The sequence below is a fragment of the Eurosta solidaginis genome, chromosome 1 (assembly GCF_040869045.1).
Source record: "Eurosta solidaginis isolate ZX-2024a chromosome 1, ASM4086904v1, whole genome shotgun sequence".
Classification (NCBI taxonomy): domain Eukaryota; kingdom Metazoa; phylum Arthropoda; class Insecta; order Diptera; family Tephritidae; genus Eurosta; species Eurosta solidaginis.
This window is the reverse complement of record NC_090319.1, coordinates 230658288-230685901: the sequence shown is the minus strand read 5'-3', so window position 1 is coordinate 230685901 and position 27614 is coordinate 230658288. Positions and strand designations below refer to the sequence as shown.

The 27614-nt window shown below is 40.5% G+C and overlaps 1 long non-coding RNA gene across 1 annotated transcript in view; it reads left to right on the top strand.

Moving 5' to 3' along the window:
• Positions 1-27614, top strand: part of LOC137241674 (uncharacterized) — a 120058-nt gene that overhangs the window by 65314 nt on the left and 27130 nt on the right. The gene's annotated exons all lie outside the window — the stretch shown is intronic.

Sequence of the window (27614 nt, the reverse complement as noted above, 5' to 3'; positions counted from 1 at the left end):
ATACCAACGTAAAAGCTCAGCACCTGTTGCTATAAAAGAAGCGCTCTCAAGTGGTCATCTTTCACTTTGCGATTTTCGTCCACTTCAGAGGTAAGCTAAACAAAATACTAACATATGTAGCAATATTAGTTGAACAGTGACAAACTGGTCGCTAATATTGTTCAACATAAATAATTAATAATATTAACGGTGCTAAGTTGAACAGTGATAAACGGGTCGCTAACAATGTTAAATATAAATAAATAATATTAACAATATCTAGTTGAACAGTGACAAACTGGTCGCTAGAATTGTTAACAATAAATTAATAATATCAACAATATCTAGCTAATAACATTTTCTTGAGATTAAAACAATATAACCATACTTTTTCTAATCCTTGTTATTTAAGCTTTTTTGTGTATTATACTACACTACTTACAATCCCAAATCTAAATAAAATTCATTGTGAACCAAGTTCTTCCCTTTTATTTGGAATAAGACCTTTTATAATTGGCGCCCAACATAGTGGCAAACCTCTCGAGTAGTTTAAATACATATCGCCGAAGCGATAGAATTGCAAAGCGAACTAATATCAGTAACAATAAAATGGCTAATTTGTGTCCCGAACAGTTTAAAGAGCTTATCAATATTGTAAGCCGATGTAATGAACGTAGTGGTTCGTTAAGCACTTGCACTGCTCGTTACGCAGGTGAACGCGATTCCACAAAAGTTGGGGAGTTCATTGCAGCCGTAACTACGTTTAAAGCTGTAGAAAAAATAAGTGATGCTGATGCTATCATTGGTCTTCCCATGATTCTAGGGGGTGACGCAGCAGAAAGGTGGCGCAGTGTACAGGCACCTAACACTTTTGAAGATGTTGTGCGTACGTTGCGCGAATCTTTTTGTCCCCCTAAACCTGACTGGCGAATATATTCTGAAATCGTAGAAGCAAAACAATCTAAAAATGAACCGACGGACACTTTTGCTCGCAAAAAGCGTACTCTTTTTTCTCAACTCTCGGATGCTCCGAGTGAATTCGTCCAAATCGACATTTTGCTTAGCATGATTAATTTGCAAATTAGGGACAGAGTGTGTCGTAGGCGCATTAATACATTCGACGATTTGTTACCGAAGCTAGAGAAGCAGAAATGACCTTGCGCGAACACAAAATGTCGACCTTGAACGCTGATAAAGCTGTTGCTAACGCAAGTGGTCCGGTACGATGTGCTTTTTGTCGCAAAAAAGGGCATAGCGCAGAAGCGTGTTTCAAAAAGAAAAATGAAGAAATTAAAGTAGCTCAAACACAAGCAATTGCTAATGCAATAGTAACAAAGCCGAATTATGCTTGTTATGGTTGCAACGCACCTGGCGTTACCTGCGCAAACTGTCCAAAATGTTCAAATAAACCGTCCACTAGCTATGGTTCGGTAAGGTTCAATTCCATAACAGTTCCAGTGGGAAGAGACATTCCGATTGCAAATGTAAGTCTGTCTGGGGTATCTGGACAAGTGTATTTTGATAGTGGCGTTCGAACTAGTGTAGCTAGCGCAAACTTGAAGCGCGTGTGGAATGCGAAATTACTCTTGCCGATGGAAGTACGAAACTTTAAAAATGCATTACAACTAATTGCGATATAGTAATAGGTGGGCGTACCTTCAAAATTCAATTTATGATCCTACCAGAATCAGTTGGCAACAAAACGCTAATTGTTGTTGTTGAAAAAAAATTTCATGGAACAAGCGGAAATAGTTTTAAATATGGGTCAAAGATACTGGTTCTTTGAAAGTAATCCAACGCAACATTTCGATTTCGCTACCCCATTGCCACTCGAATTAAACATTATTGAAATTGTATAAGTAAGCTCAACATAACGTAAGCCCAAGGAAGCGGCAGTCAGAGAAGTTGAAAAGCAAAAAGTGTATATGTCCGAATTTGAGTATTATGGTCCTGATTTGCCAAAAGATTACTCACCGCGTATTGTACAAAGTATTTTTAGAGATGCGGATCCACCCAACATGATTACGCCTGAAAGGCCAATAAAGCCCAATTTGTTTACTGGTGTTACCTATAACCAAAATATTGCTGATAAGGTAGACTTATTTTCTATTGATTTTAAAGTACTGAAGGAAAAAGGTGGCTCAGGGTTGGAAGTATCAGAGAAAATTTAACTCGACAATATGCTTCAATCCCACGTAAAAGTTTTTGCCGCGTCGTGTGAACTGACGCTATATACACAACATTTTATTGATACTGGCGAGCACGAGCCGATTGCATCACCAGCGTATAGATTATCAAAATCTAAGTTAAAGGAACTAAAAGCTGGGATACACAAAATGCTCGAAAATGATGTTATAGAAGAATGTGAGTCAGCCTGGTCATCACCTGTTGTTATTGTGCCTAAAAAAATGGTGGTACTCGTGTATGTGTAGACTATCGCAAGTTAAATGCTACAAACAAAGCCCGACCGATACCCCTTGCCTCGTATGGATGACCTATTGCACGCTGCAAAAAGCACAAAATTTATGACCACTCTAGATCTTCAAAGTGGGTTTTTTTCAGATCGCTGTTGCTGAAAGAGACCGAGACAAAACATGTCTAATTACGCCTATTGTGTTGAATCAATAACTAATTTGGATTTTTAATTTTATTTCAGCAATGCAAATTGGTACATTCCGGTTTAAGAGAATGCCGTTTGGTCTCCGTAACGCACCTTCCACATTTCAAAGACTAATCGACCGTTTTAAGGCAACGCTGCCAAATTTACACATTTTAGCATACCTTGATGATACAATCATTTGTTCACCATCATTTACAGAACACTTAAACGACTTAAAAAGCGTACTCCTGAAGTTGGAAAAGTTCAAGCTGCGCGTTAATTCTAGTAAACGTCGTTTTTGTTGCGCAAGTGTTAAATAACTTGGTCACGTCTTAACGACCGCAGGCATAAAAGTTGACCCAGAAAAGACTCTGGCGATTATACACAGGAAAGAACCAAGAAATATCAAAGAATTGATATCATTCATACAAACCTGCTCTTGGTTTCGGCGTTTTATTGACCGATTCGCTGAAATTGCCAAACCGCTTACGGAGCTAATGAAAAAGAATACTGAATGGAAGTGGAGTACACCACAAAGGGAAGCTTTTAACAAGCTTAAACAACGACTCCTTTGCCCTCCAATCTTGAAGCAAGCTGAAGACAATGTCCCTTTCATCACTAAGGCGCACGCAAGTGCTTATGCCTTGGGAGCTGTTCTTATCCAGGGGGAGAAAGAATGCGAACATCCTATCGAATATGCGCCGCCGACTTTTGACAACAGCAGAGACAAATTATTCAACTACCGAACGCGAAGCCCTCGCCATTGTGTGGGCATGTGCGAAATTCAGAGGCTATATAGAAGGAGCTGAAGTGTTCTTGGTGTCCGATTACCAACCGCTAAAATGGTTATTAACCATAAAGGCACCAACAGGCCGCCAAGCAAGGTGGGCACTACAAATACAGCAGTATAATTTCAAAATCGGCTATACACCAGGGAGAACGAATTCTGTTGCCGATATGTTATCGCGACCACCCTGTAACGAGGAAAAATTGAAACAAACTGCATTTACGCTTTCCAAATCGACTTGCCACATAATAAACCTGACGAACTGCGAGAAGAACAACTAAAAGACATCTACTTGAAAAATATAATTCATTCATTAGAAGAAACCAACGAAAATGCCAAATTATGGTACACTGTAGTTGTTGTTGTAGCAGTGCTTCGCCCCACCTAACAGCCGCGACCGATCACAAATTGTCATCAATATCCTCTAACGGGAGTCCAAGGAAACTTGCTGTTTCAACAGGGGTGGACCATAATGAAAGGGGTGTTAGAGGCGTTGGTTGCACATTACAATTAAAGAGATGGTTGGTATCATGTGGGGACACATTGCAAGCGTGGCATACATTTTGTATGTCGGGGTTGATTCTGGATAGGTAAGAGTTTAACCTGTTACAGTATCCAGAACGAAGTAGAGTGACACGCGTTTCCCTGGGATGTATGCGTTCCTCTTCCACAAGTTTTGGGAACTTTTCTTTGAGTACTGGATTCACCGGGAAATTCCTGACATAAAGGTCCGACGCCTGTTTGTGGAGTTCACCAAGGACATGCTTGTGTTTTTTTGCTTCATACGGCTGGGTTCTCAGGTGCCGTATTTCCTCAAAATGCTTATGGAGATGACTCCTTAAGCCCATAGGCGATGTTGGCTCATCAATCAGATGTCTGTTTGGATGCCCAGGTTTCTGGGTATTCAACAGGAACTGTTTGGTTAGCATCTCATTTCTCTACCTGATGGGGAGTATTCTCGTCTTATTATGTAGATGTTGTTCAGGGGACATAAGAAGGCAGCCCGTGGCGATTCTGAGATCAGTATTTTGGCAAGCCCGTAGCTTCTTCCAGTGGGTAATTTTTAGGCTTGGCGATCATATGGGTGACGCGTAGCACGTAAACGGCTGGCCAATTGCTTTGTATGTAGTAATGAGCGTTTCTTTATCTTTTCCCCAGGTACTGCCAGCAAGGGATTTGAGGATTTTATTACGGCTCTGGATTTTCGGAACAATTGCGGTTGCGTGCTCACCAAAATGTAGATCCTGATCAGACGTCACACCCAAGATTTTGGGGTGTAGGACAGTCGGTAGCGTAGTGCCGTCGACGTGGATGTTCAAAATGGTCGACATTTGGGACGTCCATGTTGTAAATAAGGTCGCGGAAGATTTAGTCGGAGATAATGCCAGGTTTCGCGAGGCGAGGAGAGATCAGGGTGGCAGCCGTTTCTTCTGATGCAGAGAACGAATTCTGTTGCCGATATGTTATCGCGACCACCCTGTAACGAGGAAAAATTGAAACAAACTGCATTTACGCTTTCCAAATCGACTTGCCACATAATAAACCTGATGAACTGCGAGAAGAACAACCAAAAGACATCTACTTGAAAAATATAATTCATTCATTAGAAGAAACCAACGAAAATGCCAAATTATGGTACACTGTAGTTGTTGTTGTAGCAGTGCTTCGCCCCACCTAACAGCCGCGACCGATCACAAATTGTCATCAATATCCTCTAACGGAAGTCCAAGGAAACTTGCTGTTTCAACAGGGGTGGACCATAATGAAAGGGGTGTTAGAGGCGTTGGTTGCACATTACAATTAAAGAGATGGTTGGTATCATGTGGGGACACATTGCAAGCGTGGCATACATTTTGTATGTCGGGGTTGATTCTGGATAGGTAAGAGTTTAACCTGTTACAGTATCCAGAACGAAGTAGAGTGACACGCGTTTCCCTGGGATGTATGCGTTCCTCTTCCACAAGTTTTGGGAACTTTTCTTTGAGTACTGGATTCACCGGGCAATTCCTGACATAAAGGTCCGACGCCTGTTTGTGGAGTTCACCAAGGACATGCTTGTGTTTTTTTGCTTCATACGGCTGGGTTCTCAGGTGCCGTATTTCCTCAAAATGCTTATGGAGATGACTCCTTAAGCCCATAGGCGATGTTGGCTCATCAATCAGATGTCTGTTTGGATGCCCAGGTTTCTGGGTATTCAACAGGAACTGTTTGGTTAGCATCCTCATATCTCTACCTGATGGGGAGTATTCTAGCCTTATTATGTAGATGTTGTTCAGGGGACATAAGAAGGCAGCCCGTGGCGATTCTGAGAGCAGTATTTTGGCAAGCCCGTAGCTTCTTCCAGTGGGTAATTTTTAGGCTTGGCGATCATATGGGTGACGCGTAGCACGTAAACGGCTGGCCAATTGCTTTGTATGTAGTAATGAGCGTTTCTTTATCTTTTCCCCAGGTACTGCCAGCAAGGGATTTGAGGATTTTATTACGGCTCTGGATTTTCGGAACAATTGCGGTTGCGTGCTCACCAAAATGTAGATCCTGATCAGACGTCACACCCAAGATTTTGGGATGTAGGACAGTCGGTAGCGTAGTGCCGTCGACGTGGATGTTCAAAATGGTCGACATTTGGGACGTCCATGTTGTAAATAAGGTCGCGGAAGATTTAGTCGGAGATAATGCCAGGTTTCGCGAGGCGAGGAGAGATCAGGGTGGCAGCCGTTTCTTCTGTTGCAGAGAACGAATTCTGTTGCCGATATGTTATCGCGACCACCCTGTAACGAGGAAAAATTGAAACAAACTGCATTTACGCTTTCCAAATCGACTTGCCACATAATAAACCTGATGAACTGCGAGAAGAACAACTAAAAGACATCTACTTGAAAAATATAATTCATTCACTAGAAGAAACCAACGAAAATGCCAAATTATGGTACACTGTAGTTGTTGTTGTAGCAGTGCTTCGCCCCACCTAACAGCCGCGACCGATCACAAATTGTCATCAATATCCTCTAACGGGAGTCCAAGGAAACTTGCTGTTTCAACAGGGGTGGACCATAATGAAAGGGGTGTTAGAGGCGTTGGTTGCACATTACAATTAAAGAGATGGTTGGTATCATGTGGGGACACATTGCAAGCGTGGCATACATTTTGTATGTCGGGGTTGATTCTGGATAGGTAAGAGTTTAACCTGTTACAGTATCCAGAACGAAGTAGAGTGACACGCGTTTCCCTGGGATGTATGCGTTCCTCTTCCACAAGTTTTGGGAACTTTTCTTTGAGTACTGGATTCACCGGGCAATTCCTGACATAAAGGTCCGACGCCTGTTTGTGGAGTTCACCAAGGACATGCTTGTGTTTTTTTGCTTCATACGGCTGGGTTCTCAGGTGCCGTATTTCCTCAAAATGCTTATGGAGATGACTCCTTAAGCCCATAGGCGATGTTGGCTCATCAATCAGATGTCTGTTTGGATGCACAGGTTTCTGGGTATTCAACAGGAACTGTTTGGTTAGCATCTCATTTCTCTACCTGATGGGGAGTATTCTCGCCTTATTATGTAGATGTTGTTCAGGGGACATAAGAAGGCAGCCCGTGGCGATTCTGAGAGCAGTATTTTGGCAAGCCCGTAGCTTCTTCCAGTGGGTAATTTTTAGGCTTGGCGATCATATGGGTGACGCGTAGCACGTAAACGGCTGGCCAATTGCTTTGTATGTAGTAATGAGTGTTTCTTTATCTTTTCCCCAGGTACTGCCAGCAAGGGATTTGAGGATTTTATTACGGCTCTGGATTTTCGGAACAATTGCGGTTGCGTGCTCACCAAAATGTAGATCCTGATCAGACGTCACACCCAAGATTTTGGGGTGTAGGACAGTCGGTAGCGTAGTGCCGTCGACGTGGATGTTCAAAATGGTCGACATTTGGGACGTCCATGTTGTAAATAAGGTCGCGGAAGATTTAGTCGGAGATAATGCCAGGTTTCGCGAGGCGAGGAGAGATCAGGGTGGCAGCCGTTTCTTCTGTTGCAGAGCTCATCGATCTGTGGGCCTGGGCCTGTGGCCATTATTGTGCAGTCATCGGCGTATGAAACGATAGTGACTCCTTCTGGTGGTGAAGGTAGCTTAGACATATAGGAAATAAACAAAAGTGGGGATAGGACACCACCCTGTGGCACCCCTTGTTTAATTCTTCTTGGTTTTGATGTTTCGTTTTTAAATTGCACCGATGCCTGCCGACCACGCAGATAATTTGCGGTCCACCTTTTAAGACATGGAGGAAGGGTAGACCCTTCCAGGTCTTGCAGTAACGTGCCATGGTTGACCGTATCAAAAGCTTTTCATAGGTCTAGCGCTACGAGTACTGTTCTATGGTGGGGGTTTTGATTTAAGCCGCAATTGATCTGGGTGCTGATGGCATTTAGCGCGGTGGTGGTGCTATGGAGTTTTCTAAAGCCATGCTGATGAGAGACTAGCTACAAATTTGCTTGGAAGTAGGGGAGCAAAATGGCTTCAAGCGTCTTTGCTACTGGTGATAGGAGAGATATCGGACGATACGACTCTCCTATGTTAGCTGGTTTCCCAGGCTTTAGTAGCGGGACCACCTTGGCCATTTGCCATTTTTCGGGTATGACAAAGGTGGAAAGAGACAGGTTGAAAACATGTGCTGAGTATTTGAAACCCTCTTTCCCTAGGCTTTTAAGCATCGGCATGGCTATGCCGTCTGGGCCCACTGCTTTGGATGGTTTAGCGTAGCCAATGGCATCTTCAACCTCTCTGGCGGTGATGGTAATTAGTGACGCGCTGAATTATTGTTTATGTGCGTGTCTGTTGGCCCTCCGTATATCTTTGTCGACCGTAGAATGCATTATATATTGACGGCAGAAAGCGCTCGCGCATTTTTTCGAATCCGACATCACTTTATCGCCGAAGGTGATGGAAACTTTGTCATTGTGCTTAGACGGATTCGATAGGGACTTTACGGTGGACCAAAACTTACCCACACCGGCAGAGAGGTTTCAACCTCTTAGGTGCTCCTCCCATTTCGCCCGCTTGTGTTCATCCACAAGCAATCTGTTGCGTTGGTTTATGTCCCTTATTTGGAGGTCGCCTGGGTCGAACTGTCTTATAAGGTCACGTTCTCTCGGTAAATTTGCGTCCTCCGTCGGGAAGTGGGGCCGAATTTCGGGAATTCAATGTTACTATCGGCTTCCAGTTGACGCAGTTTACGAGTTCTGCGTCACGATTGAGATATCCGGCGAACTGTGACACTTCCTACCATACGTGTGGGGCGTCTCCGTTTATTGTGCAGAACATCGTTTCTTCTATTTGATCCACCAAAGTCTCACCCCTACTGTCCGCTCGCGAGTTTGAATGCCGTAGATCGTGATGGGCATTAAAGTCGCCTAAGATAATGCGATTGTTGCCAGTGAGTAAGGCACTAATATTAGGGCTGATCCACTGGGGCAACAGGTGGCAGGAGGGATGTAGATGTTGATGATTTCTAGGTTTACATGGCCTGACCGGACAGATAGGCCTTGACGTTCTAAGACATTGCCCCTGCGGTCGATGCCAGGATCAAATATATGATATTGCACAGAGTGGTGTATAATAAACGCGAGGCCGCCTCCATTTCCGCTCATGCGATCTTTTCTGTGGACATTATACCCAGAACAGGTTTGCAGTGCAGATCTTGCTGTGAGTTTATTCTCTTGAATCGCAGCAATGCGGATATTGTGCCTCTTCATGAAATCGACTATCGTGATCTTCCCAGTTAATCCATTACAGTTTAACTGCAGAATTCTAAAGTGCATAGGGGAGACGTCGCCACTCTGGGAGTAAGTGACGGGTGACTGCGCCTGGGTTGAGGAAGGCCACGACGCAACTGCTGTTGTGGCCCTGGGACTAAGCGTCCTTGGGCAAGCATTGGGGTACCCGGTAGATTGGGGTTTGCGACCTGGCAACATGGCGCAATGAAACCCGTCGGGGGGTTGCCGTCGCGGAGACCAGAACATCTAGGAAAGTGGCACCGCCCAAGGCAGGAGCTGCATTGGGCGGATGTCGGAAACATATATATTCTGTGCTGGCAAACGGTGCAAACAGGGTTAGGGACTAAGAGTCTGTTAAGGCGAAGACTACGGGACGGCCTTGGACGTGAACAGCAAGGAGCCACAAAAGATTTATAAAAGTTACGTGGACGTCGGGTTTTGGGATCAAGCTCAGAACAACCTGTCCGATGCAACCATCCCTTACACGAGACACACTGAACAGAGTATGACCGTCTTAAAAAGATTCTTTTCCGGCAGATGCAGCAAAACCATTGCTCAGGGCCGGAGTCAGGAGACGGACCCGGATTGGATTTGATACCTTACCGGAGCAAGAGAATATGGAGCAGTCCCGCTGCAAGGAGCTGCTGGGAGCATGACAATTTGTGGGAGGCACGCAACAAGTTAAATGGGGTTACACTGCAATGAAAATCCTTGGTCGGGAAAAATCCCTAGTCGCTCCGGTACATAGAATCGACTGCCTTGGGAAGTATGGTACACTCGTGGCTATGTTTTGAACAACGGCGTATTATATTGTGTACATAAACGAGGATGCAGATGAGGCACAACTCGTTGTACCTGATCACGAGCGCGGAAGTATTTGGAAAACGTATCATGCGACAGCACAGCTGGCCACTTTGGTGCAGAGCGAACTATAGCACCTATTTTAAGTCGTTACTTCTGGCCAGGAATGCGAGCCGAAATTACAAAGTACGTTAGAAACTGCATTGAATGCCAGCGATACAAAGCAAGTAACATGAAGCCAATGGGATTGCTTCAAACAACAAGTAGCAAACAACGGTTCGAAGTTGTTGCCTTAGATCTATTTGGTCCTTTGCCAAAAACGGAAGATGGCTATCAATGGATTTTGATTGCAGAAGATGTTGCTAGTCGATGGGTAGAATTGTTCCCTTTAAACGAAGCAACTGCCGAAAATTGCGAAAAAATTTTAATCGAAGAAATTTTTTTACGATATGGTGTTCCTAGGCGTCTTAAATCTGATAATGGCGTGCAGTTCGTATCCGCAATTATGCAGCAAATAGTTTACTGTATTGGAATTCACCAAGCTTTTACACCTGTTTATCACCCTGAAAGTAATCCAGTCGAACGCAAAAACGGAGACCTTAAGGCTCAACTAGCGATCCTTGTCCAAAATCGACACAATGTGTGGACTATAGGTTTACCGTCCATACTATTTGCAATGAACTCACCTGAGTGTCAATCAACCAGCTATACACCAGCATATCTCACTTTTGGAAGAGAATTGGGTACATTCGATGACGTAGAGCATGATATACGCACGATAACAGAAAATGAAAATTTCATTCCACAAATTACACCGTATTTGAAAACAATTGCAGAAAATTTTAAAAACGCTCGAGAGGTAGAACAAAAGAGCCAAGATCGTAACAAAATGTATACTGACAAGCATAGACAACCACAGGCTAAAATCGTTGTGGGAGACGAAGTATTGGTCACAACTCACGTACTGAGTCAAGCAACGAAGGGTATCACCTCGAAATTTGTACCAAAACGTGATGGGCCTTATATCGTCAAACGAAAAATCGGTGCAACCTCATACGAAATTGCATCAAAAGCTGATCCAAACGTACCACTTGGGACATATCACGCATCCGCTTTAACAGTATGCAAAGGTACCAATGCAAACCAAGATCCAATTCCAGTCCAACCTATTCGGAAACGAGGAAGACCAAGGAAGAACAAATAAACGTGTGATGACCGCTACGTTTACTTCACGTTCATCAAGGGGGAGACTGTAGCATAAGTATAATTTAGTAGTATAACTATTTACTTTTAGTAGTATAAATGTACTATTAGTTGTCAACGACAACCCTGTTAATATAAAAAGCACTACAAATCGTTCCACAACATATGTTCGTTATGATACACTAAAGCACTACAAATGTTCCACAATATATGTTAGTTACGATACAAATATACACAACATTTAAAATTAGAAAACACAAAGCTCTTAATACCAACGTAAAAGCTAAGCACCTGTTGCTATAAAAGAAGCGCTCTCAAATGTTCATCTTTCACTTTGCGATTTTCGTCCACTTCAGAGGTAAGCTAAACAAATTACTAACATATGTAGCAATATTAGTTGAACAGTGACAAACTGGCCGCTAATATTGTTCAACATAAATAATTAATAATATTAACGGTGCTTAGTTGAACAGTGATAAACTGGTCGCTAACATTGTTAAATATAAATAAATAATATTAACAATATCTAGTTGAACAGTGACAAACTGGTCGCTAGAATTATTAACAATAAATTAATAATATCAACAATATCTAGCTAATAACATTTTCTTGAGATTAACACTTACTATAACCATACCTTTTGTAATCCTTGTTATTTAAGGTTTTTTGTGTATTATACTACACTGAACTTACACTCCCACATCTAAATAAAATTCATTGTGAACCAAGTTTCTCCCTTTTATTTGGAATAATAACTTTTATAAGCGTTATAAAAATACTACTGTCTGATAAAAAAAATTTAACCAAAATAAATTTAAGAAAAAAATAGTATTTTTCATTTTCTAAATAAATTAAATTCATAACAACTGTCATACAATAGATTAAATATATAAATTAATGAATTAAATAAATAAAAATATAAAATAACACTGGTCGACGGCCAAAATTTACCAGAGACGCCGTTATGAAATTCGTATGTAAAACCACCCCCTGATTTCGAAAATCGAGTTCATTTTTGATTCTATGGTACCGTTTTTGAGATATTTGCAATTTACCGTTATTCGAAAAAACCAAAAAGATGGCTCCCTTTAATTACGTATATCTCACGAACGGGTCAAGCAATTGCAAATCAGTTTACAGAAACGGAAAGACGATTAAATTTGCTATAAATGCATCATACATTGGGTTTTGCTCAACCATATAGTTTTCGAGATATTAGCTCATCATTTCAGATTTTTGTTTTTTTTTTTATGAAAAAATATGAAAAAAATTACTCTTTGCGAGGGCAGCATTCCAAAACCACAACTTTTTTTCCAAATATTTTTTATTTACGTAAAGCTCTGTTTAATTAGAAAAAAGATAAGCTATCACCGAAGAAAATCGATGCAAAACTACGTAAGTTATAAGCGATCAAATAAAAATACCCAGGTTGCGCAACTTCAATGTATGTATACATACATATATTAAAGGTATAAAGTGCAAATGGGATATTATCCGGATAAACGAATAACACCATAACAATGATAATACTTTTTCTTTAAATAAATCAAATAGTACTTTTAATACTCGAATTGTTTTATAGTAGGTAGAGTGGTTGCATCGAAAGGAAGAGTGGTTGGGTTCGAAAGCTGCTGTAGGCATGTAGTTATAAGCATGTATTTCCGTCACTTATGGGGAAGTATGCAGGTAGATTTTCAAAATTATAAGACACAGAAAATTTTTAAAGCCTACATCTAAAGCAGGTAGTATTTTCTTTTCCCGGCTTCGTATAAAAAGGAACCTTTCTGTCTAGGTAAGATTTGATTTTTTAAATTGTATTCTTGTTCCGAGTATAAATATTAATTAATGCGCCTTGAAACTTCATAACATCTGCAAGGCTCGCCGGAGATAGTTCAGTTCATAAGTCAAATTTCAAAACCGTGATTTAGTAAAAAAAATAAAATGAGTAAAAGGACGCGAGAATTTGAGTGTAATAACGATCCAGATATGTTCTGTTTCATGTGTGGCCAATATACTATCATAAGGCGACGACAAGTGTTCTCAGATCATATCAAAACTGTATACTCCAAGTATTTTGGCATTGAGCCTAAAAATGCTGAAAAACCACGGACACCGAACACTTTGTGTACATCGTGTCGAGCAGAATTGATTCAGTCGGAATCCGGACAACAAATAAAATTTCATACACCAATGATATGGAGAGAACCTACTTGCCATTCAATAGAGTGTTATATTTGTCAAACAAAAGTACTTGGCGTTGGAAGATCAAGAAGAGTAACCTATGCCAGCGTACCTACAGTGACATTACCAGTACTACATTCAACGGCAGTTGCGGATCCAGTTCCATTGTCAACAGTAACATCTGAGTGCGGGGAATCAAGTTGTACTGAATTTCGCATGGGAAAGGAGAGAAACGTTCTATCACAAGCACAACTTAATGATTGGATGAGAGATTTGGAACTATCCAAAGAAAGGGCCGAGATCCACACTTCTCGTATGCAACAATTTAAATTTGTATCATCCGATGTTAAGGTGATATATTGTAGAACTAGTCACGAACCATTTTCCAAACACTATACCAAGAGAGACAGTATATGCTACTGCAACGACATTCCTGGTTTATTCAAAGAGTTTGGTCAAACATATGATTCAAAAGAGTGGCGATTGTTCATAGACAGCAATAAACTGAGTTTAAAGGCTATATTATTGCATATTGGTAACAAAAAGCCTTCTATCCCGCTAGCACATGCAGTAAATACAAAGGAAACCTACGAGGAAATGCAAAAACTACTTAAATTTATCAAATATGAAGAGCATGATTGGAAAATATGTTCTGATCTCAAAGTCGTTGCAATGCTATGCGGTCTACAAAGTGGCTACACCAAGCACTGCTGCTTCCTCTGCAAGTGGGATAGCCGAGCTCGTAAGGACCACTACGTCAGAAAGGATTGGCCGGAAAGAGTCGAGTTTACCGTTGGTGTGGATAACATCAAATACACCCCTCTTATCAAGAAAGAGAAAATCATACTTCCACCCTTACACATCAAGCTCGGTCTCATTAAAAACTTTGTTAAGGCTTTGGACAAAGAAGGCGAAGCATTCGACTATTTGAAAACAATTTTTCCAGATACTTCTCAAGCCAAGATAAAGGAAGGTATTTTTGTCGGACCACAAATAAAAAAGTTGATCAACAATAATCAATTCAAAGGACTACTCTCATCAGTTGAGGCAGCAGCGCGGGAATCCTTTGAAAACGTCGTTGCTTCTTTTCTCGGTAGACACAAAAGCCCTAACTACGAGCAGATAGTGAACGACTTAATCAATAATTATGCGAAAATGGGTAAATATTAAAGGCTAATTAAAATTAATTTCCCAAAATTGTATAACTTGTTTACCTAACTAATATTTTCTTTCCAGGCGTAAATATGTCGTTAAAAATTCACTTTCTGCACTCACATTTGAGCTTTTTTCCGGCAAATCTTGGCGACGAAAGTGACGAACATGGCGAAAGGTTTCATCAGCAAATGAAATTAATTGAAAATCGATATCAAGGATTCTGGGACGTCGCAATGATGGGTGATTACTGCTGGTTTCTCATAAGAGAAACCGATCCTAAACTGAATAAGCGTCAAAGTCGAACACATTATTATTTCGACTACATAGTAAAATAAAATTAAGATAAAGATTGTTAGAATATAGTACAAACATAAATAAATTTAAAAAAAAAGTTAAAAATATGGGTAATTTCATTCATAAATTGAACTTTTAACTAAATAGAAACAGAGCATAGCTAGATATTTCACTCTTCTTTATTCCATACATACGTTTTGAGGTACACGTTGAAATTGCGCAACCTGGGTATTTTTATTTGATCGCTTACAACTTACGTAGTTTTGCATCGATTTTCTTCGATGATAGCTTATCTTTTTGATAATTAAACAGAGCTTTACGTAAATAAAATATTTGGAAAAAAAGTTGTGGTTTTGGAATGCTGCCCTCGCAAAAAGTAATTTTTTTCATATTTTTTCATAAAAAAAAACAAAAATCTGAAATGATGAGCTAATATCTCGAAAACTATATGGTTGAGCAAAAAACAATGTATGATGCATTTATAGCATAACATAGATGCAAATTTTATCGTCTTTCCGATTCTGTAAACTTATTTGCAATTGCTTGACCCGTTCGTGAGATATACGTAATTAAAGGGAGCCATCTTTTTGGTTTTTTTGAATAACAGTAAATTGCAAATATCTCAAAAATGGTACCATAGAATCAAAAATAAACTCAATTTTCGAAATCAGGGGGTGATTTTACATACGAATTTCATAACGGCGTTTCTGGTAAAGAAAAAAAGTTGAAATTCGTGGTCCAGTGTATTAATGCGAATAAATGAGATACACATTTACGTAGCCACATATACATACTTACACATGCAAATACAAATAAATAGAATTCTTAGTAAGGTTTTGTTCTATTTCTATCACAGGTCCCCACCCGGCGGGGTTATCACTGGACCGCATCCACCTAAGAAGTTGATTTTTAATTTAATTGCGTTATAGCCGACGGGAAATCCGCAAAGAGGAAAAACAAAACCCTTAGATATTAACAAAACCTAGCGCAATGTTTACTATAAGCAGTGGAGAGGAGACGCAACAGCAAATAAAGCAAAGAAGGAAAAACACAAAGGCAGCGAAGTTCACAACAACCACAATAATATAATAATAACTTTATTGTATTTATATATATGTATATAATTCTTTTGTATGCGCCAGCGAATTAATTTTATTTTGTGAGGAAAATTTAGCCCGGGGGAAATTCCACGTTTAGGGTTTAGCTTCAATTTTTTTTTTTTCATGAAATTTTTGGTAACTTTTTTCTGTTGAATATTTCCAGAAATCTTGTTTTTTCTTTTTGGCTTCACCACCTACTAGCCTTTCAAAGCTCACAGGATTTATTGCTTTGGCTTATTACATTTAAAAAGAAAAAAATAAGGGTTGCGGAACAACACAGAAAAAAATAAATAGCTTTTCAGCTGCGATATATAGAAGTATATATTTATATCTATATCCATTAAGGCGGGTCGATTTAAAAATCGCTCATTGCTCTGTGAAAATCGTATTCTAGGGATCAAAATAAGAAACTTTGCTGAAGGAACCATACCTCTAAAACGAATTCTGATGTCCCGTATAAATTGAGCTCCGGCGTTTTAACCCATGACCGCGTTACTAAAAGCGGCAACTCATCCAAAGTAGCTCCTCTCTATAATACATCTCGTTGGGCATTGGAAGGCAGATCACCTTACTATCTGCCCTTATCCATCGTTAGGTAAATACATAGGTGTTTTGTTGTAACTTTTCAGCACGGCTCTCCGAAATGCGGCGGCTCATCGACACCACGACGTTTACCTATTTAGTACACACGGTTTTGTTGCGTGCTTATGTATATTCTTTTGTTTTGGTTTGCTATTTTGTTTGCAACTGCTTGGGAAAGGGAGAGGAATTAGGTTGGATTCGCAGAAGCCTACAGCAGTGGCCATGGTTATAGAACCACGTAAATAAACGGGCGATAAGAATCGCGAATATTAATATTCCTTTATATAATTCTTTTTACGCATTTTTTTTGCGGTTATTTTTATATTTCTATATTGAAATTTAATGTTAACTTTGCAGTTTTTCTTTGAATTAAGGCACATTTTACAGAAAGATTTTTTTGTTAACAATTGATGTAAATTTGAAAATACCTTTGAGCTATTTTAAGCATAAACTTGAAATTTGGGTTGAATTTTTTATTACACAACTTTTAGAGGTTTAGGCACGCACTTAGACGTAAGAATCATACATTTTTTTTGGATTTTTTTATTCACTAACTGAAATTAACATAAGTACGTTTATAACGTTTAAGAAAAAAAAACCGAGTTGGATTATTCCTATTCTCCGGTATTTTCTTTGAATTAATCGGTTGAAATACCACTATGAGTAGATAGGATTCCCTTTCTGTTTGGTGTAGGCGTTGCGCAGGTGCGGAAGAGGTGGCGTGGGTATGTCGACTGACATGGGCAAATATGAGGGTAACTAGGGACTTCTTAGACTTTTGACGACGGACTAGTATCAGGCAAATGGGGCTTCGCTCGGGATAAGGAGTCATAGCGAAGCCCAAGGCTACATTCTATATGTAGAAGAGGGAGGGTAGACTCCACCTGACCTGGACGGGCCTTCTCTTTTCTATCACCTTGTCTATTTCTCACCCTATCTCTATATGAACACACAGGCATGAATCCCTCTATTTTTGTTTACGGGTACGGTAGGCGAGGGCGGTGTAAAGACCTCCCCAACCGACGAGCTATCCAGGGCTCGTAAGCATGCCTGCTTGCCACCGTTCCTTACCACAAAAACAGGCAGTACCGTAACAATGGCGCCCAACGAATAGCCCAAATTTTTCATTTCATTTAACATGATTTTATGTTTCTCGTTCTTTTTACTTTTCGTCTTCTTTAATAGCTTCATTCATCTCTACCTCTAAATCAATTTCATTTGCTATCCGTCTAATGCTTCCTTTCTTTTTTTTTCGACTTGTTAGGGTTATAGTAGCAACGCAGTTGGGACCAGTCAAAACTGTTAGTGCTGCTATAACAAAAAAGGGGGGTATATCTGTCTGGCATTAGGAGTACCTTGCCAAGGCTTCAACGTTTTTGCAAGTGGAATCCTAATGCCTTACTGGTACTAAAGGGGGGATTATTTTGAGAGTTTTGTTTTTGCTTAGTCGGCCACTACTCAAGCTACCGTGGACGCAGTCCAGCATTGCGTGCACGTGAGGTTTGCAGTGAGTCGACACAATGGAGTAAGGGGTGTAATGGGTAATGGGAGAATGTGGCTACCAGATTCGGACTCAGGAATCGAACACTGTTGTGCCGCATTCAACACTCGTGGAAATTTAGCTGACTGTGACTTGGGACGGATGATAAACATACGGACTCAGCATACCCACTACGACTTTGCTAAGTTCCTTAAATACACCAAATGATTTTTATGCACATTTCGTTTCAAGTTTTTTTGTATAAAAAGAGGACCAAGTTAATACTGGCTTGAACACCCTTTAAACATACATCCTACGTATATGTGGTACGTATATAAGTTTTTGAAATGCATATATTATTGTTTGGAAAATACCTCCATGCACATTTATATTTTTATATTTATATCAATACACATTTATATTCATATTTTTTTTGAAATAAATATATTAATAATTTGTCAGCACATACTAAACACACAGCTGTTTCATTAGTTCACATTATTTATTTGGATTTTTTTTGCTTAGATTTATTTTCTTTGCAATAAAAGCGGAATTAATTGCGTGTTAATTTTTTTATACGTAATTTCGCACATAAAAAAATCAATTAATTATCTTTTTAAGTTTTGTTGAATCTTAAGAAAACCCTTTCGTTCACATGCATTTTTAAACACATATAGCCATTGCAACTTATTTCAGTATTTGCATAGTTTAATATTTAGAAATATATCGAATTATTTTCGACACTTGCACACTTTTTTAAAGTTTGTCAAAGCTCCAAACTAAATCATAATTAGGCTACACTTAGTTTTAATGGTATTTTTTTTATATTTTTTTTACTCTTTTACTCAAATTTCCATAAGTTTAAGTTTAACTTGAATTAGTACACATATATACATTATTTATAATTAAATCTTGGAATATTCCTTTTTTCTTTTTATTGTATTTATTTCATATTTTTTTTAGTTCGCAAACGTTTGAAGTTTTGGAATTTTTGAATTTTTAGATTTATAATTAGTTGTTATATTTTTTTTTATTTTTTTAACTTTATTGAATCCTTTTGTCTTCAAATTTGACTGGAATTTTTTTGACGTTTTTTTGCGCTATTTGCCTTCGAATTTAAGGTACTGAATTTATTTTGTATACATTTTCAAAGATCTTATTTAGTTGCGTAGTTTGCAAATTATTAATTTTTTTTCATCACTGCATTTCTACATAGTCGTATATCTTTTTTTAAGATTTTGATTTACTTTTATTAACAATCGGTGCAACGTTATTTATTTTGTTTTGCACCAAACCCATCAATTTCGGTGTTGATAAGTTCGGCTTGGTGAACCCAGGTGTGCCAAACTTCCTTCGCTCGTACGTTTGTGTGAGTGAATGGAGGAGGAAGACAACCCAGATAGAGTTACTGGTGGGTTGGGATTGTTTAGTACTGATAGGCGTATCACCAGGAGTGTGAATATGCAGCTAGAAAATCAGGTAACAGGATCCCTATTTAACCAAATAGATACGGGAATACCATTCCCAGTCGACTTTGTACCTACCGACCTTTTTAATCGGTGTGGAGCCAGAATTTTCGGAACGAGTGAGAGCGATATAAATAGGCGTTCTACAGTGTCGATCACCAACCAAGTGGCCATCAACGAATCTAAGAACAGCCTAAGTTTTTCTGCAAAAATAAAGCGACTATTAAATATGCCAGAACCCGGAACACCAGGAGTTATCGGAGGAGCGGATATCGTGCAAGATGGACAGCAAGGGAATTCGGTAGCTGGTGGCTCGAAAGCCTCAGGAAACGTTCCAAGTGCAACTGCCGCCGGCACCGAACAGCTAGAGCGGATGATGAAGATGATGGCTACACAAAACCAAGTTATGGCGCAGTACATGAACGCGGTTCGTGACCTGAGGACCGACGTTTCGCACCTCACCAACCGTATGGGGGACCTAGAGGTTTCGGCTCAAGCGCTGAACCAGCAAGCCGCTAACGCATCCACTCCACAAGGAGGTAGAGATAGCGACCAAAACAGGAATAATGCCGAAGCTGCCACGGGTCAAGGCAGAAATGTGGAGCCTGCGCAACCACATTGGAGGAAGGTCGACCTAGACAAGTGGCCCGTCAAGTTCGATGGGTGTGCTAAGGGAATCACCGTGGAAAGCTTTTTGTTTAGAATAGAAAAATTAAGGGCTCAGTATGACATCTCATGCAATCGTCTCTTCACTGATTTCCATTATCTCGTGACAGGCTCCGCGCTTAAGTGGTATTGGCAGGTTCGGGAGGACCATGCCGACGACCTTGCTTTTAGTTACTTCGAGCTCAAAGCAGAGCTGTTGGCCCACTTTAAAACCGCTGAGTCTGATTACCAGATAATCAGGGAAATCATGGAGAGGAAGCAGTCAGGTCAAGAGAGTTTTGATGATTTTTATGGCGAGGTCCACGACTTGATGTTCAGCCTAAAGCAGAAAATCCCGGAAAAGGAGCTGGTGAGCATAATTAAAGCGAATCTAAAGTAAGTCTCGCTTTCACAGTATGTTTTGTTTTGCGTGTGGAAGTAACACTTCTTTTTGTGTTTTTAAGCCCAGGAAGGGAAACTTCACACTGGCGGAGATTTCCGGGACTTCCAGCCAGGAAGAGGCGCAACCGGAATACAGGGTTTTAAAATGGGATAGAACCGTTCGTCGTACAGAGGAAGTAGGATCTGGAGTAAAAAGAGAACTAAAAGGTTTACACCAAAGAAAAACTGATACGAAGCAGCACGTAAACGAATTTTTTGCGAGGAGCTAATAAAGAAGAAGAAGAAACGAAACTTTGATAAAATTAAGAAGATGAGAGAAAAGGCAAAAAGATTTAAGAGGATTATGAATAAGATTATTTCAACAATAGTAACGATTAAGGGAGACAATAGGGTTTTTGCCCAGACGACCATTGGCGGCCGGGACGCGGTAGCTCTTTTAGATTCAGGTGCTGGAGCTAGCTGCTCAGGCAAAAACTGTGAAAAATTGTTAGAGGGCAAAGAGAACCTGATACTCCCGATAAGTGGGCAAAATATCCGTACTACGAACGGCGGAGAAACGCCAGTGGTAGGAGTAATCACCCTTCCCGTGTTGTAGGATGGAATGAGTAGAGATTTGGAATTTTTGGTTGGCCCGGGGTTGCAGCAGGAAGTGTATCTAGGTATTAACTTCTGGCAAGCGTTTTACTTGAGCCTTGTGAGTAGGGGAGTGGTGCCGCTTTCGAAACAGGTTGCCGTTGCAGAGCTTGTGCCCGCCGAGGGTGACTTGTCGTTTGATGCGGTGCAACATACGTTAACGCCAGAAGAAAGTGTAGTCTTGGAGAGGGGGAAAGCAAAGTTTCCCTCCTTTGCTGTATTAGGATTAGGACGCACCGATGTAGAAGAATACGTCATTGAAGTAATAGATGAGAACTTACCAGTAAAACAGAGACACTACCCAATATCGCCGGCGATACAGAAACTGGTATATCAGGAGCTAGATAGGATGATGGAGATGGGAGTTATAGAGGGGAGCAACAGTAGTTGGAGTTCTCCCGTCTCATTAGTGATTAAGGGAACGAAGAACCGGCTTTGTTTAGATGCGAGGAAAGTGAATGAACACACGGTTAAGGATGCTTACCCGCTTCCCCACATTGATGGTATCCTTAGCCGCTTGCAAAATACCCGCTTCATTTCCGAGATAGGTCTTAAAGACGCATTTTGGCAAATACCCCTGGGAAAAAAGTCCAGAGAAAATACAGCTTTTACGGTGCCAGGAAGACCTCCTTGCCATTTTACAGTGATGCCCTTCGGTCCTTGTAATGCTGAACAAATAATGTGCAGGTTAATGGACAAGGACATACCCGCTTCGTTGCGTGAATGTGTTTTTGTGTATTTAGATGACTTGTTAGTGTGTTCTGAGGATTTGTCGTCGCATTTGTCTTTGTTAGGAAAGGTCGCTCGGTGCTTGCGAGAAGCAAAATTAACAATTAACGTGGAGAAAAGCAAGTTTTGTTACAAGGAGGTTCGATACCTGGGATATGTGGTCGGAGACGGATGCATTCGTACCGATGCCAATAAGCTGGCAGCGGTGAGGGATTTTCCCGAACCCAAAACGCCGAAACAATTACGACGGTTCCTGGGGATGTGCGGCTGGTACCGTAGATTTATCCAGGATTATGCAACTATTGCAGCACCGCTGCACGACTGTCTCCAAAAGGACAAGATTAAACGATTTACAATGACCGACGACGCACGGAAGTCCTTTGATCGACTAAAGCAAAGCCTGATTACTGCCCCTGTACCGACGCACCCGGACTTTTCTAAACATTTTTATATCCAATGTGACACGTCGACGGACGGAGTGGTTGAGGTTTTGTTTCAATTGGACGAGGACGGCAACGAACGACCCATAACATACGTTTCTGCTAAGCTCAATAAAGCTCAAAAGAATTATAGCATCACCAAACTTGAGTGTTAAGCTGCTATAGTTAGTGTAAAACGATTCAGACTCCACGTAGAAGGACTTCCGTTCACCATAATTACTGACCATGCCAGCCTTAAGTGGCTGATGAACCAAAAGGACTTATCAGGTAGACTGGCACGATGGAGCCCAAAACTCCAAGGGTACGACTTCGACATCCAACACCGGAAAGTTTCGCAAAATGTGGTGCCCTACACCTTGTCGGGGATGAATATGGAGGAACTGAGCTTGGGAGAACGGAATACCGAAGTCTGCCTCGACTCACCATGCTTTAAATCGGACGAATACTTGGAACTTATAAAGACTGTCGACGGAAAAAGCGACAGACTACCTGATCTATGTACCTCGGACGGTTACGTTTATCGACGAACGCAATCTGACCGGGGAGGCAACCTTCAATCGGACCAGGAGTGGAAACTCTGGGTTCCGTTGGAATTGAGAGCGGGGATAGTGGAATCCACCCACAGTTTGCCATCTCTTCGCCACGGAGGTATTCATAAAACCCTAGCACGAATCCGCGAGAAATACTACGGGCCAGGGATGGTGACCGATGTACAGAAATTTGTTAAAGATTGCGAGATATGTAAGGGAAATAAGACCCTCAATAACTTCCATAAGCCAATAATGGGGAAACAGCACATTACCGAACGACCTTTTCAACGTATTTTTATTGACTTTATGGGTCCATACCCACGTACTTGTGATGGCAATGGTTTGTATATCTTGATCACATTTCAAAATTTGTGTTTCTGATACCAATGAAAAAGGCAACTTCCGCGGAAGTAATAAAGTTTTTAGAGCGCGACGTCTTTCATGTCTTCGGTGTTCCTGAATACCTCCACTCGGATAATGGGGAGCAATTTGTTTCTGAGTTATTTTCGAAGTTCTTGGAAAAATACGGAACAAAGCATATAAGGACAGCATTTTATTCACCACAGGGCAACACCGCCGAAAGAGTTAATAGATCAGTTCTTCAGATAATTAGGTCCTTCATAAATGAGAATCAGCGTAATTGGGACAAATGCATCAGCGATGCAGCGTTTGCTCTCCGTAGTGCGGTGTATACATCCATCAACTGTTTTCATTACTATGCAATATTTGGCATGCCGATGATACAACACGCGGCGTCTTACGAAATTTGTCGAAAACTTCATTCCGTGAAAGATGTAGATTTCCAAGGTGAGGCAGGGACAGACCGATTGCAACATATTCGCGAAAAGATCATGAAAGAATTAAAATTAGCGCATGAAAGAAGTCAGACAGTTTATAATGCAAGGAGTAAGGACGTAAGGTTTCAGATAGGAAAAGTGGTATACCGCCGAAATTTCAAGCAAAGCTCTCAAATTGACCATTACAACGCGAAACTTGCCCCAAAACAAGTCAAGTGCGTAGTGTTACGGGCGATAGGGAACTCCATGTATGAGCTAGTTGATTCCAATTGCAAGAAAATCGGTGTATACCACGCTAAAGATATGTTTGCTGTTTAGATAAATGTTTAGTGCATGTTGGGATGTTCGTTACTATATATGTAGGTTTGTTGTGATAAATGTTATCTGTACCTTTTTGGACGAACTACACCAGTAGGAATCAATTGTATCTAACCACATTGTAATTATATAGGCAATTTTTTATTGATGTAGATGTAGCTACTCCGTGCTCCGCCTATCACACCGTATGCCCTGGGTTCAACTCCCGGGCAAAGCAACATCAAAATTTTAGAAATAAGGTTTTTCAATTAGAAGACAATTTTTCTAAGCGGTGTCGCCCCTCGGCAGTGACTGGCAAGCGCTCCGAGTGTATTTCTGCCATGAAAAGCTCTCAGTGAAAACTCATCTGCCTTGCAGATGTCGTTCGGAGTCGGCATAAAACGTGTAGGTCCCGTCCGGCCAATTTGTAGGGACAATCAAGAGGAGCACGACGCAAATTGGAAGAGAAGCTCGGCCTTAGATCTCTTCGGAGGTTATCGCGCCTTACATTTATTTTTTTTTTAGATGTAGCTACATATTCACTTGACAATCCCTTAATCACTTTTTTGTTTTATTTATTTTCGGTTGTTTGTTCCTTTTTTTTATTTTTTTTTTATTAACTTTGACTGACTTTCTTACTGCATTATTATCTTTAGTTTAGTTAGTTAGAAACATGTGATATAGATTTAGGCTCTTGTAACGACGCCCTAAGCGCAACTCACCACATCAAACATACATCAACTGATGTATGTACTAAGGCTAAGTAACACAGCACTGTGCTGTGTTATTGTGTTAACACTCAGTAACGTGCGGCACGCACACGCACACGTATCGATTAATTTATAACACAGTGGCACACTCGATGGCACAAAGCTGACTGTTTCTATAGCACGGAGAATGACACTCAGATCGTAAGTGCATATTTATACATACATAGTCCATTGTGCTGGTGTTTTGCTTGTGTGTTGATTGTACTCATAATATTGCCTGTGTATTACGTTTAAAAGATGTGGGCACAAAATGTATACTCTAAGTTGAAAATGTTCTATTTAAACAAAAGTTCTGGTTATATAACGTGGATTCCCTAAACATGGGAGTATGAAAGGAGATAAATGTTGCCATGATTTACTTTTCTAAATGGTGTCAAACGTGGCGTTAGAGGTACGTAACACAGTACTGTGCTCTGATCTTGTGCCAACACTCATATCGACTTTCGATAATCAGTTAAAACACAATTGTGTCAACACAATGTGTTAACACTGCAAAGTGTGCCTGTGCTACTGTGTTAACACTCAAAAAATTGTGTCATTACCCACCACTAGTATGTACTAGTTGACCAAACACGCTCGCACGGGCGAATGCAATCCGGTGCGTGAGTGGCTCGGCCATTACAACTTGAGAGCTGAAAAAAGTAAGAACAACTTACCTAAAAATATACTTGTGAAAAATTTAAAAAGTAAGGTTTTTGAGTAACCAAATACAACTAATAATTAAAAGTAAGTATAAAGCTTTAAGTTTTATTAATTATTGGATGCGCTTTTGGAATCCGTCCAAAGTTCTCACGACAACTTGTAAGTATAGTTTACATGGCGACCGTGGCATCGAAACCACGCCACGCGAAGTACAAAATGGGGGATTTGCCCGGGTCAGCTTCAAGTTTTAACATGGAAGTATTTGATTTTCTTGGTTATGAAGAGAGTCAGTCGCGACACCATTTCACAATTTCATATGAATAGCACAAGTATATAATATATATGTATGTATTACATTTTTTTACTTACGTCTTTTTATTAAACACATATGTATGTATGCGAAATTTTGCAATCTTTATTAAATGCGGAGCGTTCGCATAATATATTTTGGATTTTTGATTACAATGGTGCGTCTGTTAATATTGTTACGAATATTGGCAAAACTAAGGAGTGCTGCCGTCTCTAAGCCGATGCTAAGCAGTGACGTGAATGCACATCAATAATTCAATCATTATGTATCTACATAAACGAAACAATAACTGCGTCTACATATATGTACCATGTACGTATACGAGCAGCGGAGAGTCAATGCACTAACACATACATGTATCTGAGATACTCCTATAAGTATGCAATGAGAAAAACTATAAAATTGTGCAATTGTAGTTACAGCTGAGAAGTTTGAGAGCTACTGGACTAGTAGATTCTGGAAGCGCCTAGAAGATGTATAAAATCGTGCAATTTTAGTTATAGCTGAGAAGTTTGAGAGCTCATGGACAATGCTAGTAGATTCTATAAGATGCGAACGAGGAAACCAGAGAGTATAAAAGGCCGCAGATGTAGAGGCGCTGGAATTCAGATTGATTTGAGTTGTCAAGCAGTTACGACTAAGACGACATCTAGCGAGCAATAGCAGTATTATTTTGAAAGTCAGTTTTATTAAGCTATTCGTTGCACAGTTTGAGTGTTATTGTGAAGTATTTTAATAAATACCATTTTTCCATTGTTCAGTGTTGGAGTTATTTATTCAACAGTTTAGCGATACGAACCTAGCAAAAGGGCAAATAAGAGGATTTGCAGCAAATTCGTTAAAATTGGTGTCAGAAGAGGAATTGTTGAATAAATTCCAGAGGACAACAAGGACATGGCAAAGTTCAGTGAATTGAAGATCCAGCAACTGAAGAAGGAGTTGGAGAGCCGTGGATTGAATACAACCGGCATTAAACTCGAACTTCAGGCACGAATACGAGAGGCAATGGAACCAGAAGGAATTGATGTGGAAGAGTATGGCTTTCATCTTGAAGGTGAGGAAACAACAGTTACGAGCACAGACTTGAACATGATTTTGGCTGCAATATCTGCTCAAACATCGACAGTGGCTTCTCAACTGGAATCGCAAAAGACAGATATAACATCTCAACTGGCATCTCAACTAGAAGAACAGAAAATTCATATGTCATCTCAACTAGAAGAACAGAAAACGTACATGTCATCTCAACGAGAAGAACAGAAAACGTATATGTCATCTCAACTAGAAGAACAGAAAACGTATATGTCATCCAAGATGGAAGAACAAGAGGAGCGCTTATCAATGCAGGTGGCACAAATGTCTTCACAGTTAGAAGCACAGGAAGCAAGGGTAACATCAAAGCTGGAAGCGCAGGATGCAAAAATCGCTCAATTTCAGGCAGAAGTAGATGATTTGAAGGATCGTATGGAGCAGTTACAATTAAATCGTCCAGCTGTTTCAGCGAGTAATCCAAAGGTAAAACACCATTCTTTGACGGGTCTGTTCCTTTCCAGGTCTGTAAGCTACAGTTTGAGAAGACCGCAACAGTGAACAACTGGAATGCTGAAGATAAAGTTGCTGCACTTTTCGTAGCATTGAAAGAACCAGCTGCCGAAATCTTACAGACTATTCCAGAGTACGAACGGAACAGCTATAAAGCACTGATGGCCGCTGTCGAGAGACGTTATGGAAGCGAGCATAGAAAACAGATATTCCAAATTGAGTTGCAAAACCGCCACCAAAGAGCGAATGAGACTTTGCAGGAGTTTGCCTCGGATGTTGAAAGGTTGGCATATTTGGCAAATGCGGACGCACCCGTAGAGTACACCGAGAGGGTAAAAATCCAGAGTTTTATAAATGGCATACGGGACGTAGAAACGAAGCGAGCGACATATGCAAACCCAAAACCCACATTCGCGGAAACGGTATCCTATGCACTGACTCAAGAAACAGCGTCGCTATTGAGTAAACTAGCATACAAAGCTCATCGTGTGGAA